Source organism: Saimiri boliviensis, chromosome 11 (genome assembly GCF_048565385.1).
Source record: "Saimiri boliviensis isolate mSaiBol1 chromosome 11, mSaiBol1.pri, whole genome shotgun sequence".
NCBI classification, from domain to species: domain Eukaryota; kingdom Metazoa; phylum Chordata; class Mammalia; order Primates; family Cebidae; genus Saimiri; species Saimiri boliviensis.
The window spans coordinates 49,030,001-49,050,611 of NC_133459.1; the positions used below are offsets into that span (position 1 = coordinate 49,030,001).

General features: G+C 41.6%; 1 protein-coding gene and 1 pseudogene across 1 annotated transcript in view; one reads left to right on the top strand and one right to left on the bottom strand.

Annotated features, from left to right (window-relative positions):
- FAF1 (Fas associated factor 1) overlaps positions 1–20,611 on the bottom strand; it is a 534,743-nt gene that overhangs the window by 205,186 nt on the left and 308,946 nt on the right. The window lies entirely within an intron of this gene.
- Positions 8,298–9,135, top strand: LOC104652953 (18S rRNA (guanine-N(7))-methyltransferase pseudogene; annotated as a pseudogene).

Genomic DNA, 20,611 nt, shown 5'->3' on the forward strand with positions numbered 1-20,611 from the left:
ACAATCTTTCTCAAATACAGAATTATAGGTAATTAATTATATATGTAAAACCCAAGGGTCTGAAAGTACAACTTAATAAGCTAGACTACTACTTAAGCAATGTTTCCATTGCTCAAGAAAATGACTTATTAAGAAATCTTATCACATATATTACATCTGTTCAAATGCAATAGACAGCATGTTAACTTGCAAACAGAAATGCCAGAGATTAAGCAGTGCACATATGTATTGTAAACAACCTTCCATTTTTCAGTTATAAAATAGGGTTGGGCACAAAGCTTCCAACAAGACCTTTCTCTGTAACAGAAAAAAAGGCTGTTTGTGGTTTTTGTTTGTTTGTTTGTTTTAAAGAGCAGGGGTGTTTCTGGAGAAAGCGGCAATATGCATTGTAATACTAGGCTAGCAGTTATTAAATGCAATTTAGAGCCAATCACTGACTTTTCAGTGCCACGCTTAATAAAATGCAAAAAACTTTTACTATTCATTTGATGCCAGAGGCATTCTGGGCAGTTTACACACTAAGATGACTAAGATCTGTTTTCTGCCCTCAAGGAATTCATAGTCTCATGGAAGGAAAATGATTACAAGCACTGTTCTTATGAGCTAGCTAGGTGGTTTCAAGCAACCCTAAGAAAAATTAGGATAACAGATAGTAACTGTATTCTACTATATATAATTTCTATCATAAATTAGTCACTATAATCTACTACTTGGCTCAAATAAGATCATGCACAAGAAATACACTTTGTAAACTACAAATCACTATATACATGTCTTTTAATATACTAACCTAGTACTTTGTTAACTGTGAGTACTAAAAGAGAGTACTACTGCTTATTCCCTGACACATTAATAATATGGCTACCATTCAAGAACATACAAGACATACAAACCAAAGTACCATAATGAAAATTTGAAATTCACTTATATTCAAAGACATAAGTGCCTACCTAAAAAAGGAAAATAAAGGCAAATTTTTGCTCAGTTTAATCGCATGAAGAAAAATTCAGCCTAATTTCTCTACTTTACTTCTACAACTTTAAATGCAAAGAATCTAAATTATTTTCAGCACACTATCCTACTCCAGAGTAATTTAGTTGTTCTGTTTTTTTTGAGACCAGGTCTCACTCTGTCACTCAAGCTGGAGTGCAGTGGCGTAATCATGGATCACTGAAGCCTTGAATTCCCAGGCTCCAGTGATCTTCCCACCTCAGCCTCCGGAGTAGCTGGGTCCACAGTCCCATGCCACCACATCCAGCTAATTTTCGTATTTTTGGTAGAGATGGAGTTTCACCATGTTGCCCAGGCTGGTCTCGAACTCCTAAGCTCAAGCAAAACACCTGCCATGACTGAAAATTCAATTGTATAAATGCGATTTAGCTCACTCATCTGGCCTTACCGACTCCTTGATTCCATGCCTGACCTTAGCTACTCGTTTCTTAGACTAGTGCAGAGGTAAAGATAATTGCTCAACTGATAAATAGAAATTTAGGTCAGATATTAGGGGAACAGACTAAATACTTTGGAAAGCCATCCATGCCTCTTGCTATTAAAGTTCCTAAACCTCAATAAAGACATATGGTTTGGCCAGTGTGAATGCAATTATAGGATAAATTGGACTAGGTATTTTAAAACTGGAACTGTTCTGAGAAACACAGACATATAAGAAATAGCATGGTACAAGAGAAAGCAAAAGGGAAGAGGGACAGATTTGGAGTTAAATACTGGTTCTGTACTTTACCTTCTCAGTTAAGGTCTCAGATTAATATATTCGTCATAAATCCACTAGTTGAAAATAAAATTTACTGAGGTCTAGTTACCTACAGTAAAACTGACCCATTTTAAAGTACATTTCATGAGTTTTTATATACCTATAAAATCTTGTAACAACTAGTATAATTTTCAAATTACAGAAAATTTCCATCACTTATCAAAATTTCCTTATGTTCTTCTAGTCAAACATACCTGATCTGAGGCAAACACCACTAAGTTTATATTTTCTCTTATTTTGGGGCTTGTCCCATGCTTTTTGTTTGTTTGTTTGTTGTTGTTGAAACGGAGTCTTGCTCTATAGCCCAGGCTGGAGTGCAGTGGCGTGATCTTGACTAAGTGCAACCTCTGCCTCACGGGCTCAAGAGATTTTCCTGCCTCAACCTCCTCAGTAGCTGGGACTACAGACACCCACCACTATGCCTGGCTAATTTTTTATATTTTTAGTAGAGACACGGTTTCACCATGTCGGCTGGGCTGGTCTCAAACTCCTGACCTCAGGCAATCCGCCTGCCTTGGCCTCCCAAAGTGCTGGGATTATAGGCATGAGCCACCAGGCCCAGCTTTGTCTTTGTTGTTGTTGTTTTTTGAGACAGAGTCTCGCTCAGTCACCCAGGCTGGAATGCAATGGCATAATCTCAGCTCACTGCAACCTCTGCCTCCCAGGCCCAAGCAATTCTCCTACCTCAGCCTTCCGAGTAGCTGGGACTACAGGCACGCACCACTGTGCCCGGCTAATTTTTGTTTTTTTAGTGGAGACGGGGATACACCACATTGCCCAGGTTGGTCTTGAACTCCTGACCTCAGGTGATCCACCTGCCTTGGCCTCCCAAAGTGCTGGAATTACAGGTGTGAGCCATCACGCCCTGTCTGTCTTTGGTTTTAATAGCGTCTTTTGAAAAGCAAATTTACAAACTAAAATGAAGTCCAATTTATCCATTTTTTTTTTCCTTTTATGACAAGGGCTTTTAGTGTCCTCTCTCAGAAATTTTCCTAACCCAAGATTTTCTCCTACATTTTCTCTAACAAGTTTAATAACTGTAACTTTTGCATTTACATCATCTATGATCTATTTAAGATAAACTGAAGTTTATCTATCCTTATCAATATCCAGTTGCCTCATTGCCTTTTGTTAAATAAAGAACATACTGTCTCCATTGCATTACTTTGGTATCTTTGTACAAAACCAATCAACAGCATATACATATGGATCTATTCCTGAACATTCTATTTTACCTACTGATTTATGTCTGTCTTTACACAGTTACCACACTGTATTGAATACTGTGGTAATATTTTTTGAAATCAGGGAGTGTAAGTCTTCCAACTTTGTTCTTTTTGAAAACTGTTTTAGGCCAGGTGTGGTGGCTCATGCCTGTAATCCCAGCACTCTGGGAGGCCAAGGTGGGTGGGTCACCTGAGGTAAGGAGTTCGAGACTAGCCTGACCAACATGGTGAAATCCTGTCTCTACTAAAAAATACAAAAATTAGCCAGACATGGTGGTGGGCACCTGATATCCCAACTACTGGGGAGGCTGTGGTAGGAGAATTGCTTGAACCTGGAGGTTGAGTGAGCCAAGATCACCCCATTGCACTCCAGCCTGGGCGACAGAGCAAGACTCCCGTCTCAAAAAAAAAAAAAAAAAAAAAAAAAGGAAAATTGTTTTAGCAACTCTAGTTCTTTTACATTTCCATGTAATTTTTTAACCAAATTGCCAACTTCTACAAAAAGGGCTATTAAGATTTTGATTGACATTGCAGTGAATACATAGCTCTCTGGGAGAAGGTACCACCTTAAAAATATTGAATGTAGGCCAAGATCTGTGGCTCACTCGTGTAATACCAGCACTTTGGGAGGCTAAGATGAGTGGATCCCTTGAGGCCGGGGGATAGAGACCAGTCCGGGAAACACGGTGAGTCCCTGTTTCTAAAAATATATATAAATATAAATATATATATATGTTCCAACATATGATCATGGTAGCTCATTCCATTTCTTAATTTTGTTAATTTCTCTCCAATTATTTGCCATTTTCAATGTACAGATTTTATACATTTTTTTAAATGTATCCTTAAATACTGCAAGTTTTTGGATGGAATTGTGAATCATTTTTTTAAAACCATTTCAAAATGTTCTTTACTATTTTACTGTTTAACACAATTGATTTTTGTATACTTATCTCAAAGCCCATGCATGGCCTTGCTAATTTCACTTGCCACTTCTATTAGCTTTTGGTGGATTATGTTAGATCTACCAAGAAACAAACTACTAAATATTTTATACAAGAAAAAAAGTTTTATTTCCTCCTTTCTAATCTGCATGTATTTTCTTTCCTCCTAACGTTACTGTACTGATGAGGACTAGCAGTATAACACTAAGTAGAACTTGTGACAGTGAACATCCTTACATCACTTCCAATCTTAGAGTGAAAGTATTACCCCACTAAATACGTTAGCTATTACTTTTTCATAGAGTCCTTCTATCAGGTCGAAGAAATTCTTCTGTATTCCCAGTTTGCTGAGTTAGTTTGCTTTTGCTTTGAAAAACACTTATATTTTGAAAGACTCATTTACATATATAAAATTCACCAATATTCCAGTTGCTCAATATTCATTCTAATAAGCACAAACACAATTCTAATACACACAAAAGTTTCTTTGTGTCCCTATTAGAGTCAGTCTTCTCCATCACCCCTTGGCAACTCACTGATTGGATTTCTGTAAGCTATAGCTTTGGTTTTTTTCACATTTCATATATGTGGAATCACACAGTGATGTAGTCTTTTGTGCCTGTCATCATTAACTTAACTGTTATATATATCAGTAGTATGCTCCTTTTCATTTGGAGTAGCATTCCATTGAATGGATATATCACAATTTGTTTATCATTCAATAGTTGACAAACATTTGGGTTGCTTCTGGGTTTTGTCTACTATAAAGCTCCAATAAATATTCAAGTATGAATCTTTGTGAGAACATGTTTTCATTCCCCTTTGGCAAATATCTAAGAGTTGAGATTGTATGTTAAGTGTCTACTTAATTTTCTAAGCAGTTGCCACTGTTTTCCAAACTGGTTATACTATTTGGCTTTCCTGCCTTGCTGATTGATTTTTATCATGAATATATGCTAAATTTTATTGAATGCTTTTCCAGGATCTATTCAGCTGATTGTGCATGTTTTCTTAGTTTAGTTAATGAAATTAGTTACACTGGTTCATGTTCCAACGTTGCACCATCCATGTACTCCTGAGATAAATCCCAATGGTGACGCATGACCCTTTTTGTTCTTTTTTGGTCTTCTTTTTGCCATTCTTCCCTATTCCTTCTTTTTAAAGTAACAGCTGCAATGTTATATGGTACCATACCATACAACATAAAATTCACCCTTTTAAAATGTACTTTTCATGTACTCGTTTTTATCTATTGTGAAATTCAATTTGGTAAAATGTGTTAAAAGTTTTAACACATATTTCATAAAGGATTTTGCTCTGTAGGTTTTTTTTTTTCTCATGTGTCTGACCAATTTTGGTAAATATGTAACAGTAGCCTCATAAAATGAGTTAAGAAAGAACATGGGCGGGGTGCAATGGCTCACACCTGTAATCTCAGCACCTTGGGAGGCTGAGGCAGGCGGATCATGAGGTCAGATGTTCGAGACCAGCCTGGCCAACATGGTGAAACCCTTTCTCTACTGAAAATACAAAAATTAGCTGGGCATGGTAGCGCACACCTGTAATCCCTGCTACTCAGGAGGCTGAGGCAGGAGAATTGCTTGAACCCAGGAGGTGGAGACTGCAGTGAGCCAAGAACGTGCCACTATAATCCAGCTTGGCAACAGAGCGAGAGAGCGAGAGCAAGAGTAAGCAAGAAAGAATTTGAAGAGGAGGCTGGGCACAGTGGTTCACGCCTGTAATCCCAGCACTTTGAGAGGCCGAGGCGGATGGATCATGAGGTCAGGAGTTCTAGACCAGCCTGGCCAAGATAATGAAACCCCGCCTCTACTAAAAATACAAAAATTAGCTAGGTATGGTGACGTGTGCCTGTAATCTTAGCTACTTAGGAGGGTGAGACAGAGAATCCCTTGAACTTGGGAGGCGGAGGTTGCAGTGAGCTGAGATCGTACCACTGCACTCCAGCTTGGGTGACAGAGCGAGTCTTCATCTTAAGAAAACAACAACAACAACAAAATAATATGAAGAGGATTAGCATTAGTTTACCTTAAATATCTGGTAGTATTTGCCAGTGTAATAACCTGGTCCTGAAGTTTTTGTTGTGGCAAGATTTTCAATTGCAAATTCAATTTTTAAAATTATATTTGGGCTATTCCAGTTTTCTATTTCTTCTTGGATCAATTTGGCAATTTTAATCTTTCAAGCAACTTGTCCATTTCAGCCTCATGTTGCAAAATGTATTGGCCTAAAGTCATTCATATTTCTCACATTTCATTTTTATCTTTTAACTAACTGTATGATTTGCAGTAGTGTCCTCTCATTTTTTACTGGCATTTATAATTTGTATCTATTCCTTTTTTCTCTTGATCAGACTAGCTAGGAGGTTTTTTTAATTGATCTTTTCAAAGAGTCAGCATTTGGTTTCAATGATTTTTCCTAATCTGTCTTTTATTTCAATCTCGGCTCACCATAACCTCCACCTCCTTAGGTTCAAGCAGTTCTCCTGCCTCAGCCTCCCGAGTAGCTGATATTGCAGGCATGCGCCACCACAACCGGTTAGTTTTGTGTTTTGTTTATTTTTTAATTTTATTTTTTATTTTTTGAGACAGAATCTCGCTCTGTCACCAGGCTCCAGGCTGGAGTGCGGTGGTGTGATCTCGGCTCACTGCAACCTCCACCTCCTTGGTTCAAGCAATTCTCCTGCGTCAGCCTCCCGAGTAGCTGGGACTACAGATGCGCGTCACCATGCCCAGCTAATTTTTATATTTTAGTAGAGTCAGGGTTTCACTATGTTGGCCAGGATGGTCTTGATCTCTTGACCTCATGATCCGCCCACGTCGGCCTCCCAAAGTGCTGGGATTACAGGCATGAGCCACTGCACCTGGCAGTTTTGTATTTTTAGTAGAGATGGGGTTTCTCCATGTTGGACAGGCAGGTCTCAAACTCCCGACCTCAGGCAATCTGCCCATCTCGGCCTCCTGAAGTGCTGGGATTACAGAGCCACCATGCCTGGTCTGACTGTTTTTTCCTTCTTTTTTTGAGACAGAATTTCACTCTTGTTGCCCCAGCTGGAGTGCAATGGCATGATCTCAGCTCACTGCAACCTCCACCTCCAAGGTTCAAGGGATTCTCCTCGATACCTGGAATTACAGGCATGTGTCACCAAGCCTGGCTAATTTTTTATTTTTAGTAGAGACAGAGTTTCTCCATGTTGGGCAGGCTGGTCTTCAACTCCCAACCTCAGGTGATCTGCCCACCTCGGCCTCCCAAAGTGCTGGGATTACAGGTGTGAGCCACCAGGCCCGGCCTGATTTTCTTTTTATCTTTATTATGTCATTTAACCTACTTGTATTTAATTTGCTCTACTTTTTCTGTCTTCTTCAGGTAAATGGTTATATAATTGATATTGGACCTCCTTTTCTAATATAAGCATTTAAACTATAAATTCTCCTCTAAGCACTCTTTTAGTTGAATACCACAGATGTGATACGCTATATTTTCACGTAGTTTAAAATGTTTCCAATCTTTGCTGTGATTCCTTCTCTAACTCATGAATTTTTTTAAAAAGTATGTTTTTTATTTCAAATATTTGAAGAGCTTCAGATATCATTGTTATTAATATGTAATTTAATTATGTTTGGTTAGTGATAATATTAATTACAATCCTCTAAAATGTATTGAGACAATAAATAAATATTTATGGTCCAGGCTGTAGTCTATCTTGGTAAATGCATCATGCATACTTGAAAGGAATATGTATTCTGATATTATTGGGTGAAGAGTCTAAGAATTTAAATTAGGCAAAGTCGATTAATCATGTTGGCCAAATCTATGTTCTCACCTATCATTTTTTTGTAAACTACTGAGACAGGAAAAGGAAATCTCTACCGATAATTGTGGACTTGTGTGTCAGTTTTGGCTTTGCATATTTTGAAACTGTTACTGGGTACATACACATTTAGGATCATTTTCTCTTCTTGATGAAATGATCTTTATTACAAAATCTCTCCGTTTAGTCCTGATAATATTCCTTTTTCAGGCTGGGCGTGGGGGCTCACGCCTATAATCCTAGCACTTTGGGAGGCAGACGGAAGGACTGCCTGAGCTCAGGAGTTCAAGATCAGCCTGGGCAACACGGTGGAACCCCGTCTCTACTGAAATACAAAAAATCAGCCGGGCATGGTGGCGGATGCCTGTAACCCCAGCTACACAGGAGGCTGAGGCACAAGAATTGCTTGAACCCAGGAGGCAGAGGTTGCAGTGAGGTGAGATTGTGCCACTGCAATCCAGTCTGGGCCACAAAGCAAAACTCTGTCTCAAAACAAAACAAAACAAATGTGCAGCTGAGGTGTGAGGATGGTGTCCTGCAGCTGGTGGCTGCAGCACGGCAGACCCCTAGAGCTGTTTTATGACAAGAAAAAAGCCTGGAAATACATTCCCAACTCACAGATGACTGATATCCAGACCAGGATGGCTGGGTGAGCATTGGAGCTTCTTTATCTGCCAGAAAATAAGCCCTGTTACCTGCTGGATACTGGCTGTGGCACTTGGCTGAGTGGAGGTTATCTCTCAGATGAAGGGTCGGCCTGGATATCAGCCCTGCCATGCAGGATGAGGCCGTGAACTGAGATATAGAGGGAGACCTGCTTCTGGGGGACATGGGCCAGGGCATCCATTTCAAGCCAGGCACATCCGATAGTTGCAGCAGCATTTCTGCTGTGCAGTGGTTCTGTAATGCTAACAAGAAATCTGAATATCCTGCCAAGCACCTGTACTGCTTTTTAGCTTCCCGTTTTTCTGTTCTTGTCCAGGGATCCCAAACTGTCTCGCAGCTGTAACTTGAGAACCCAGAGCTGTTGGGGCTGATCACAATACAGGCCACAAAGGCGAGCTCCTCTGATGGCATGGTGGCAGACTATCCCGACAGTGCCAAAGCAAAGAAGTTCTACCTCTGCTTGTTTTCTGGGCCTTTGACATTTATCCCAGAGGGGCTAAGTGAAAATCAGGGTAAAGATGAGCCCAGGGGGTCCACGTTCACCGATGAGAGGGTACCATTCAGGATTTCGAGGCAGGAGTCGTAAGGAAAAGCCGGGCATGGATGCTGGAGAAGAAGGAGTGGCACGGGCCCCAGGGCAGGAAGCCAGACACGACATTTGGTATATGGGCCACTCCCCGCTTCAAAGTTACCACGTAGTTTCGGACAGGCACTTGCCTCTGCAGCTTTCTATATTGAAGTGCTCTATTGACAAAGTAGTATTTTACAGAAGTTCTAAAGTTCTAAAAATGTTTTCTGCAGTAAAAAAACGTTCTCTGGGCCAGGTGTGGTGGCTCACGCCGTAATCCCAGCACCCTGGGAGGCTGAGGTGGGAGGATCATTTGAGGCTAGGAGTTTGAGACCTGCTGGGCAACATAGTTGGGGGTGGGCAGGGGAGAAGCTCTGAGAGCATCTTATTTTGTTTAAAAGCAAGAAATAAAAATTGCTTTTGTGGAAAACAAACAAAAAAATTCCTTCTTCTGTATCTTTTCTGATGTCACATAGTCATTATAACTTTTTTTTTTTTTAAAGATGGGGTCTCACCATGTTGGCAAGGCTGGTCTTGAACTCCTGACCTCAGGTGATCTGCCCACCTCGGCCTCCCAAAGTGCTGAGATTAGGGTGTTAGCCACCTCACCCAACCTTTTTTCTGTTTTCTTTTGTACTTTTTTTCAGCATTGTGTTTTATTTATTTTAATGGCTTTTTAGCTATATTTCTTATTATTTCTTTAGTGGCGGCTCTAAGGTTTACAACATGCATTATTAACCTAACAGATTACCTTTAACATTATACAACTTTGGATGGTCACGGTGGCTAGGAATACGTTTGTAATCCCAGCACTTTGGGAGGCCGAGGCCGGCAGATCACAAGGTCAGGAGTTTGAGACCAGCCAGACCAAGATGGTGAAACCCTATCTGTACTAAAAATACAAAAATTAGCCAGGTGTGGTAGTGAGCGCCTATAATCCCAGCTACTCGGGAAGATGAAGCAGGAGAATGGCTTGAATCTGGGAGGTGGAGGTTGCGATCAGCTGAGATTGCAGCATTGCACTCCAGCCTGGGCAACAAGAGTGTTAACTCCATCTCAAATAAATAAATAAATAAATAAATAAATAAATAAAAATAAAACAGTATACAATTTCATGTATAATGTAAGAACACTAACAGTACACTTCCATTGTTTTTTTGTGCTACTGCTGTTAAACATTTTACTTTTACATGTGTTAAAAACTCCATATTGGCCGGGTGTGGTGGCTCACGCCTGTAATCCCAGCACTTTGGGAGGCCAAGGCGGTTGGATCACGAAGTCAAGAGATCGAGACCATCCTGGTCAACAGGGTGAAACCCCGTCTCTACTAAAAACACAGCTGGGCATGGTGGCGCGTGCCTGTAATCCCAGCTACCCAGGAGGCTGAGGCAGGAGAATTGCCTGAACCCAGGAGGCGGAGGTTGCGGTGAGCCAAGATCGCGCCATTGCACTCCAGCCTGGGTAACAAAGGCGAAACTCCGTCTCGAAAAACAAAACAAAACAAAACAAAACTCCATATTGCTTATTAATCTTTTCCTTAAAATTTACCTTTTCATGGGAACAATAAACACTGGGGCCTACAAGTGTAGGGAGGGAGAGAGATAAGTGTTGAAAAACCACCTACAGGGTACTATGCTCACTACCTGAGTGATGAGTTCAGTTCAGCCCCAAACCTCCCTTGTAACAAACCTGCACATGCACCCTCCTGAATTTACATTAAATTTGAAAAAAATAATTAAAAAATAAAAATTATCTTTAAAAAGTTAAAAGCACAAGGAAAGCTGGGCATGGTGGCTCGCACCTGTAATCCCAGCACTTTGGGAGGCTGAGGCGGGCAGATCACGAGGTCAAGAGATCAAGACCATCCTGGCTAACATGGTGAAACCCTGTCTCTACTAAAAATACAAAAATTAGCTGGGCGTGGTGGCTTGTGCCTGGAGTCCCAGCTACTTGGAAGGCTGAGGCAGAAGAATTGCTTGAACCCGGGAGGCGGAGGTTGCAGTGAGCTGAGATCGCACGGCTGCACTCCAGCCTGGAGCCTGGTGATGGAATGAGACTCTGTCTCAAAAAAAAGCACAAGGAAAAATATCTCTTTTACATTTAACCACATTTGGCACTCTTCATTTTTTTTGTAGATTCAAGTTTCCATCTGGTATCTGGAAAATGTAGTTTTCCTTTTGCCTAAAGAACTTCCTTTAATATTTCTTGTAACACAGGTTTGTTGGCACTAAATTCATTTAGTTTTTGTTCTATTTTACTTTCAGGTTTTTTTTTTTTTTCTTTTTCTTTCTTATTTTTGAGACAAGGTCTCACTCTGTCACCCAGGCTGGAGTGCATGATCATGGTTCACTGCAGCTCTGAATTCCTGGGCTCAGGCTATCCTCCTGCCTCAGCCTCCTGTGTAGCTCAGACTATAGGCATGTATTACCAATGTCTAGTTTTTTCTTTCTTTCTTTCTTTTTTTTTTTTTTTTTTTGTAGAGATGGGGGTCTCACTTTGTTGCCCAGTCTGGTCTCAAACTGCTGGATTCAAGTGATCCTCCCACTTGAGCCTCCCAAAGGGCTAGGTTACAGGGCATAGCCACTGAGCCCAGCCTTACTCTCAATTTTCAAAGATTATTTTCATTGGATATAAAATTCTGATTTGAAATTTAAATAAAATCTTTCAGCCCCCTGAAAATGTCATTCCATTGTCTTCTGGCTTGCATTGCTCATTTTTTTTTTCTTTTTTTTTTAAAGAGATGCGGTCTTGCTATGTTGCCCAGGCTAGAGTACAGTGGCTATTCACAGTCCTGATCCCACTACTGATCAGCATGGGAGTTTTGACCCACTCTGTTTCCGAACTGGGCCAGTTCACCCTTCCTTAGGCAACCTGGTGGTTCCCCGCTCCTGGGAGGTTACCATATTGATGCCAAACTTAGTGCAAACACCTGATCAGCATAGCACACTGCAGCCCAGAACTCCTGGGCTCAGGCGATCCTCCCACCTCAGCCTCCTGAGTACTGGGAATACAGGCATGCACCACCATGCCCAGCTTTTTTATTTTTCAGATGAAGTCTTGCTCTGTCTCCCAGGCTGGAGTTCAGTGGCACGATCTCAGCTAACTGCAACCTCCACCTCCCGGGTTCAAGCGATTCTCCTGCCTTAGCCCCCAGAGTAGCTGGGACTACAGATGCGCACCACCACATACAGCTAATTTTTTAATTTTTAGTAGAGATGCGGTTTCACCGTGTTAGCCAGGATGGTCTCAATCTCCTGACCTTCTGATCCACCTGCCTCAGCCTTCCAAAGTGCTGGGATTACAGGCGTGAGCCACCAAACCTGGCCTTTTTTTAAAATAGAGCCAGGATCTTGCTAAAGCACCCAAGCTGCTTTTGAACTCCCAGCTTCATGCAATCTTCTCACCTGAGCTTCCAGACTAGCTGGGATTACAGGCAGGAAGCATTGCACCAGGCTTGCATTCTTTTTTATGATAAGAAATCTAAAGATTCTATATTTGTTCCCCTGTGTGTAATGCATGTTTTAAAGTTCTGTTTTGATATATTTCTCTTTTTCACTGGCTTTTAGCAATTTAATTATGACACACTTTCAGTGTGAAATTCTTTGTATAGCCTTCTTTGAGTTTACTGAACTTTTTGGATTGATGAATTTACAGTTTTCATAAATATAGCCAAAAAAATAAGCCACATTTCTTCAAAAAAATTTTTTTTCCCTGAGGTGGAATCTGGCTCTGTCACCCAGGCTGGAGTGCAGTGGCACGATCGCAGCTCGCTGCAACCTCTGCCTCCCAGGTTCAAGCAATTCTCCTGCCTCAGCCTCCTGAGTAGCTAGTATTACAGGTGAGCGCCACCATGCCAGGCTAGTTTTTGTACTTTTAGTAGAGATGGGGTTTCATCATGTTGGCCAGCCTGGTCTCAAACTCCTGACCTCGTGATCTGCTTGCCTCAGACTCCCAAAGTGCTGGGATTACAGGCATGAACTACCATGCCCAGTCTATTTCTTCAATTTTTTTTCTCTTTGACCTCTTCCCTCCATCAGTCTTCTCCTACAACTCCACTTGCACGTATGTTTAATACCTGATTTTGTCCCAGAGGTCACTGATACTTTGTTCATTCATTATTTTTTCTCTGTGTGCTTCAGTTTGGACTGTTTCTATTGCTGTAACTTTAAGTTCACTGATCTTTCTTTGGCACTATCTAAGCTGTTATTCATCTCATCCAGTAAAATTTGTACTTCAGATACTATATTACCTCTAAAAGTGTTACTTTGTTCTTTTTTTTTTTTTAAAAAAAAAAGTTTTATTTTGAGATACAGTCTCACTCTGTCACCCAGGCTGGAGTGCAGTGGCACAATCTCAGCTTACTGTAACCTCTGCCTCCTGGATTCAACAGATTTTCCTGCCTCAGCCTCCTGAATAGCTGGAACTACAGGCCACGCGCCACCATGCCTGGATAATTTATGTACTTTAAGTAGAGCTGGGTTTCAATATATTGGCCAGGCTGGTCTCAAACTCCTGAGCTTAAGTGATCCACCCGTTTCAGCCTCCCAGAGTGCTAGGATTACAGGCATGAGCCATCATCACCCCACCCCTTTCCCCGTGCCTTGCCATGATACTTTTGTTCTCTTTTATATATTTTATTTCTTCCCTTTTATATATTTTATGACTGCTTATGTTTTCACTTAAATCCTTGAGCACATTCATAGCATTTGTAACAGCTACTTTTTTTTTTTTTTTTTTGAGATAGTCACGCTCTGTCACCAGGCGCCAGGCTGGAGCGCAGTGGTTCAATCTTGGCTCACTGCAACCTCAGCCTCCTGGGTTCAAGCAATTCTCCTGCCTCAGCCTCCTGAGTAGCAGGGACTATAGACGCGTGCCACCACACCCAGTTAATTTTTGTATTTTTTAGTAGAGACGGGGTTTTGCCATGTTGCCAGGATGGTCTTGATCTCTTGACCTCATGATCCACCCTCCTCAGCCTCCCAAAGTGCTGGGATTACAGATTACATGCCTGAGACACAGCGCCCAGCCTATCACAGCTACTTTAAAGTCTATGTCTGCCAATTTCATTATCTAAGTAATTTCCATGTCTTTTTATTTTGACTGATTTCTTTCCTGCTTTTGGGTAAGATTTTTCTGTTTGTAACTTTTGATTGGATGCCAGACTTTGTTCTTAGAGGGAGTTACTGATCAGCTTATTCCTACTGAGGCTTGTTTTTAAGCTTTTTTTTTAAATGGAGTTTCATTCTTGTTGCCCAGGCTGGAGTGCAATGGTGCGATCTCAGCTTACCACAACCTCCGCCTCCCAGGTTAAAGTGATTCTCCTGCCTCAGCTTCCCAAGTAGCTGGGATTACAGGCATGCACCACCATACCTGGCTAGTTTTATATTTTTAGTAGAGATGGAGTTTCTCCACGTTGGTCAGGCTGGTCTCAAACTCCTGACCTCAGGTGATCCGCCTGCCTCGGCCTCCCAAAGTGCTGGGATTACAGGCATGAGCCGCCAAGCTTGGCAATTTTTTTTTTTTTTTTGAGACAGAGTTTTGCTCTTATTACCCAGGCTGGAGTGCAATGGCGCGATCTCGGCTCACCGCAACCTCCGCCTCCTGGGTTCAGGCAATTCTCCTGCCTCAGCCTCCTGAGTAGCTGGGATTACAGGCAAGTGCCACCATGCCCAGCTAATTTTTCTGTATTTTTAGTAGAGACGGGGTTTCACCATGTTGACCAGGATGGTCTCGATCTCTTGACCTCGTGATCCACCCGCCTCAGCCTCCCAAAGTGCTGGGATTACAGGCTTGAGCCATGGCGCCCGGCTGCTTGGCCATTTTTAAGCTTTTAAAAATAGAAGTCCTGCCGGGCGCAGTGGCTCAAGCCTGTAATCCCAGCACTTTGGGAGGCCGAGGCGGGTGGATCACGAGGTCAAGAGATCGAGACCAACCTGGTCAACATGGTGAAACCCCGTCTCTACTAAAAATACAGAAAAATTAGCTGGGCATGGTGGCACGTGCCTGTAATCCCAGCTACTCAGGAGGCTGAGGCAGGAGAATTGCCTGAACCCAGGAGGCGGAGGTTGCGGTGAGCCGAGATCGCGCTATTGCACTCCAGCCTGGGTAATAAGAGCGAAACTCCGTCTCAGAAAAAAAAAAAAAAAGAAGTCCTAGAGTAGCCTTTACTCTAGGGCCAATTTATCCACTCCACTAAGGTGTAACTCTTCTGAAGATAGCTACTGAATGCCCTGTGTATTCACTGAGGTGTCTCTACAATGTATAGTAATTACTTGAAGTAATTTTAGTTTTCTGTAAACTCTGGGCATTGTTTACCTTATAGCTCCCAGTTAACTGTTCTACTGTTCTTTTTCCTGACACTTTTTCTTTGCCTAGCCTCCTGGAATTTTACCCTATGCATGCACAGACTAAAGACTTGGGGAACCCTATGCAGATTTCTGTAGATTTTCTTCTGCTGGTAGTCTACTTTGCAAAATCCAGCTGCTGAAGCCTCCCAAAACTCGAATCTCTGTCCTTCAACAAAAAGAAACACCAAGTTCTGTTTTACTTTCTCTTCCCTGCTATGGGATCCAGAAGTTGCCTCCAGGAAGAATTTAAGACTCTCACAGGACTCTTGTTTCCTTCTTCAGAGTACTGTATTGCCTGTTGGCTAATATCCGAAAACAGTTGTTTCATGTATTTTATCCTGTCTTGTAGCTGTTTACAGAGAGAGGGAAAATTCCAAAGCAGTTATCCCTTTATGGGCAGAAGTAGCAGTCTACAAGTTTGGGATTTTGATAAAATGAAATCAGGACCCACAGCATCAGATCTTAGTGCTTTTAAGTTTCCAACTGGGGGCTGTCTCGCTTCCATGTGTTCTTCCGTATTTACTGAGTAAACATTTCCCTTGAGTGCTTCATCCACACTCCCAAACTTTCCACTCTTGTTCAGAATAGAGTTTGTTTCATAACTTTTCTTTCCTTTTAAACCCAAACTTTCTTCTATTGCTTTCAAAGCTTTTCTTTCCATCTGTTTAGTCTTTGCCTGTGTTATTTGCAAAAGACTCTATATGTTGACAAGGGCAATGAACCCTCTGAAGCTACTGAGTCTCACCACCATCAGAAGCAACATTATCCATGACCTTCCCAAATACAGAAAAAGTCAGTGAAAATGTCCAAAGATTGCCTGAATCTGTCTGCCCTAGGACAGGCTAACAAAGTAATTTAAATAGCATAAGATGACCCTGAAGCTATTCAAAGAATGCTTCTGATTCTGCATGTGTATGCAATATAAAGAAGGTGCTTACTCAAGGGAAAGAGAGTTAATGTTTGTTGAATGCCTACTAAATGCCAGACATTACACTAGGGGTTGGCAAACTTTCTCCGTAAAGGGCCAGACAGTAGATATTTTAGGCTTTCTGGGCTGTATGGTCTTTGTTTGCAACTATACATCCCTACTTATAGTGTGAAAACAGCTGTGGCACAGTACATTAAGAAATAATCGGTGTGGCGGGGTGCAGTGGCTCACACCTGTAATCCCAGCATTTTGGGAAGCATAGGTGTGTGGATCACTTGAGGTCAGGAGTTTGAGGCCAACCTGGCCAACATGGTGAAACCCCATCTCTACTAAAAATACAAAAATTAGCCAGATGTGGTTGCACACGCCTGTTGTCCTATCTACTCGGGAGGTTGAGGCAGGAGAATTGCTTGAACCTAGAAGACAGAGGTTGCAGTGAGCAGACACTGAGCCACTGCACTCCAGCCCGGGTGACAGAGCAAGCTTCTGTCTTAAAAAAATAGAAAAAGAAAGAAAGAAACCAGTGTGACTGTGTTCTAAGAAAACATTATTGACAAAAACATATGCTGAGTGAGATTTGAGCTCACAGTCATAACTGTCAACCCCTGCATTATATTACGTGCTTTACATATTAAATATAAGTATATGAAACTTCTAATATGCAACCATTTTTGTCCCTAAAAAATGGCAATTTCATATGGTCCAACCTAATAATATGTTAACCCCTTGTAATCTTCACAATAGGCTTTCAAGTGTGTTAATATCATCTCCATTTTGTAGAAAAGAAACTGAAGGCCGGGCACGGTGGCTCAAGCCTGTAATCCCAGCACTTTGGGAGGCCGAGATGGGTGGATCACGAGGTCAAGAGATCGAGACCATCCTGGTCAACATGGTGAAACCCCGCCTCTACTCAAAATACAAAAAATTAGCTGGGCATGGTGGTGTGTGCCTGTAATCCCAGCTACTCAGGAGGCTGAGGCAGGAGAATTGCCTGAACCCAGGGGGCGGAGGTTGCGGTGAGCCGAGATCACGCCATTGCACTCCAGCCTGGGTAATAAGAGCGAAACTCTGTCTCAAAAAAAAAAAAAAAAAAAAAAGAAACTGAAGCTCAAACATTAACATCTAAATAATAGTAATGCTGGGATTCAATGAACTTGAACTGGTCTGCTCACTTGCATTATCCCCCACCTCCATTTCCTCTACCTCCCACCCATACACATAAAACACTCACACACATCTACAAAAATCAGCTGACAAGGCTGGGCGCGGTGGCTGACGCCTATAATCCCAGCACTTTGGAAGGTTGAGGTGGGTGAATCACAAGGTCAAGAGGTTGAGACCATCCTGGTCAACAAGGTGAAACCCCATCTCTACTAAAAATACAAAAATTAGCTGGGCATGGTGGCATGTGCCTGTAATCCCCGCTACTTGGGAGGCTGAGGCAGGAGAATTGCCTGAACCCAGAAGGCGGAGGTTGCAGTGAGCCGAGATTGCACCATTGTGCTCCAGCCTGGGTAACAAGCGAAACTCACTCTCAAAAAAAAAAAAAAAAAAAAAAAAAAAAAAAATTGGCTTACAGTGTAGTTCCACACACTCTTAAATCTGTTATTCTCTACTTGTTGCTATAAAATACTTAGTTTTGATAATTTAATTTTTTTTTCTTTTTTTTTTTTTTGAGACAGAGTTTCGCTCTTGTTACCCAGGCTGGAGCGCAATGGCACGATCTCGGCTCACTGCAACCTCCGCCTCCTGGGTTCAGGCAATTCTCCTGCCTCAGGCTCCTGAGTACTGGGATTACAGGCACGCGCCACCATGGCCAGCTAATTTTTTGTATTTTTAATAGAGATGGGGTTTCACCATGTTGACCAGGATGGTCTCGATTTCTTGACCTCGTGATCCACCCGTCTCGGCCTCCAAAAGTGCTGGGATAACAGGCGTGAGCCACCGCGCCCAGCTTAATTTAATTTTTATTAGAAATAAAATAATCTGATTATCAAAAAGTTTATCAAGTTACGTAATCATACAAATCAATCCTTTAGTTGTTTATTGCCATAGATGTCAACCTACTGGAGCACTGAACAATTTAAACAAATGAATCAAATTTAAATAAATGCATAAAACACACATTTGATACAATGTGAAGAAGACAGTAGACAGATTGTGTTTTTTTTGTTTTTTTGAGATGGAGTCTCACTCTGTCACCTGTGCTAGGCTGGAGTGCAGTGTTATAATCTCAGCTCACTGCAACCTCCAGCCCCCAGGCTCAAGCGATTCTCCTGCCTCAGTCTCTTGAGTAGTTGGGATTACAGGCACCCACCACCACTCCCGGCTAATTTTTGTATTTTTAGTAGAGAGGGAGCTTCACTATGTTGGCCAGGCTGGTCTTGAACTCCTGACTGGTGATCCACCCACATCAGCTTCCCAAAGTGCTGGGATTACAGGTGCGAGCCACTGTGCCAAGCCTTTTTTTTTTTTTTTTTTTTTTTTTGAGATGCAGTTTTGCTCTTATTGCCCAAGCTCGAACACAATGGTGTGATCTCAGCTCACTGCAACCTCTGCCCCCCAGGTTCCACAGATTCTCTGGCCTCAGCCTCCCTGGTAGCCGGGATTACACTCACATGTCAACACGCTCAGCTAATTTTTTGTATTTTTAGTAGAAATGGGGTTTCACCATGGTAGCCAGGCTGGTCTCGAACTCCTGACCTCAGGTGATCTGCCCACTTTGGCCTCCCAAAGTACTGTGATTACAGGCAAGAGCCACCACGCCTGACAACAGTTCTTCTAATGCTTATAATTTATAAAAGGAGGAATATAAGTATACAAATTAAAATGTAATCAAATGTTCCTTTCTCTGAGAAGTCATTTTTTCATTATCACTAATTGTTAGCAAAATTGATTGTTCCCTCTTCTGTGATCCTTTTGCATTTATATACTTGAGTAGCAATTGTTTTTTTACATATGTCTCCCACTAAACTCATCAATCTCTGAGAAGCAAGATCTTACCCTTGCAACTTTAAGGGCCAGCACAGTTACTGGCCTGTAAAAGTTAAAGAGAACTAAGTATGACCTGAGAAGGACTCTGTATTTCTTCTTTCTTTTGAGAGTCTTGCTCTGCCACCCAGACTGGAGTCCAGTGACACGTTCTCTGCTCACTGCAACCTCCTCTGCCTCCTGGGTTCAAGAGATTTTTGTGTCTCAGCCTTGTGAGTAGCTGGGATCACATGTGTGTGCCACCACACCCAGCTGATTTTTTTATATTTTTAGTAGAGACAAGGTTTTGCCATGTTTGCCAGGCTAGTCTCAAACTCCTGATTTTATGCAATCCACCTGCCTCGGCCTCCCAAATTGCTGGGATTACAGGCATGAGCCACCACGCCCAGCCAAGAGCTCTGTACTTCTAGATTTGAGTCCTGGTGGAGGAAGCTTAATCAAACTTAACAGGTAGATAAAACTGAAAACCTAACTTACGAGTATATGCCTATAACAATAATTGAGTCTTGGCCAATCTCAGCAGCCAGACTTCAACCACTGATACACTGCTGAGTGTTCCAACTGTGTCCAAATAAGGCAAATACCAACCTGTAACCAATACAGCTGCTTCTGTACCTCACTTCTTTCTGTATGTCACTTTCCTTTTTTTGTCTATAAATTTGTTCTAACCACGAGGCATTCCTGGAGTCTCTCTGAATCTGCTATGATTCAGGGGGCTGCCCAATTTGCCACTCATTTTTTGTTGTTGTTGTTCAATTAAACTCCATTAAATTTAATTTGTCTGAAGTTTTCTTTTAACAGTGTTTTTCTACAAATGTCAAGTGAATGAACACATAGATGAATTTAAAGAAACAATAATAGCCAAAGGTCAATTATGTTAAGGCATTCTTTCTAGTACATACTACTTCAATCTTCAAAATAAACCCAGCAGTAACTATTCTTGTAGCTATTGATTCTTGAATCTTTGCAATAACTCTATGAGTAATTATCCTTGCTTGACAGTTACAGAAACTGAGACCCACAGATGTTAAGTTGCTTGTAGTGACTCAGATGAATCCAGAGAGGAGGAAGGAAGGGGGAAATGAAGAAAATAAAGAACAAAGTAAGAAAAAAGTGAAAAGAATTTAAGTAGAAGAAGAGAACTATAAATGAATTTCTAAAAGGTTTAGCAAAGGGATCATGAGAAGGACACAAAAAGGGTTTCTTAAAGAAAGGTCTTGAAGGAAGGAGATAATTGTTATAGGTATTCTAGGTGGAAGAGTATGATTAAATGACAAAGTGGGAGAGTACCAAGTATATTTGAAGACTAGGTAATTATTTAGCTAAAGCTGAGACATATAT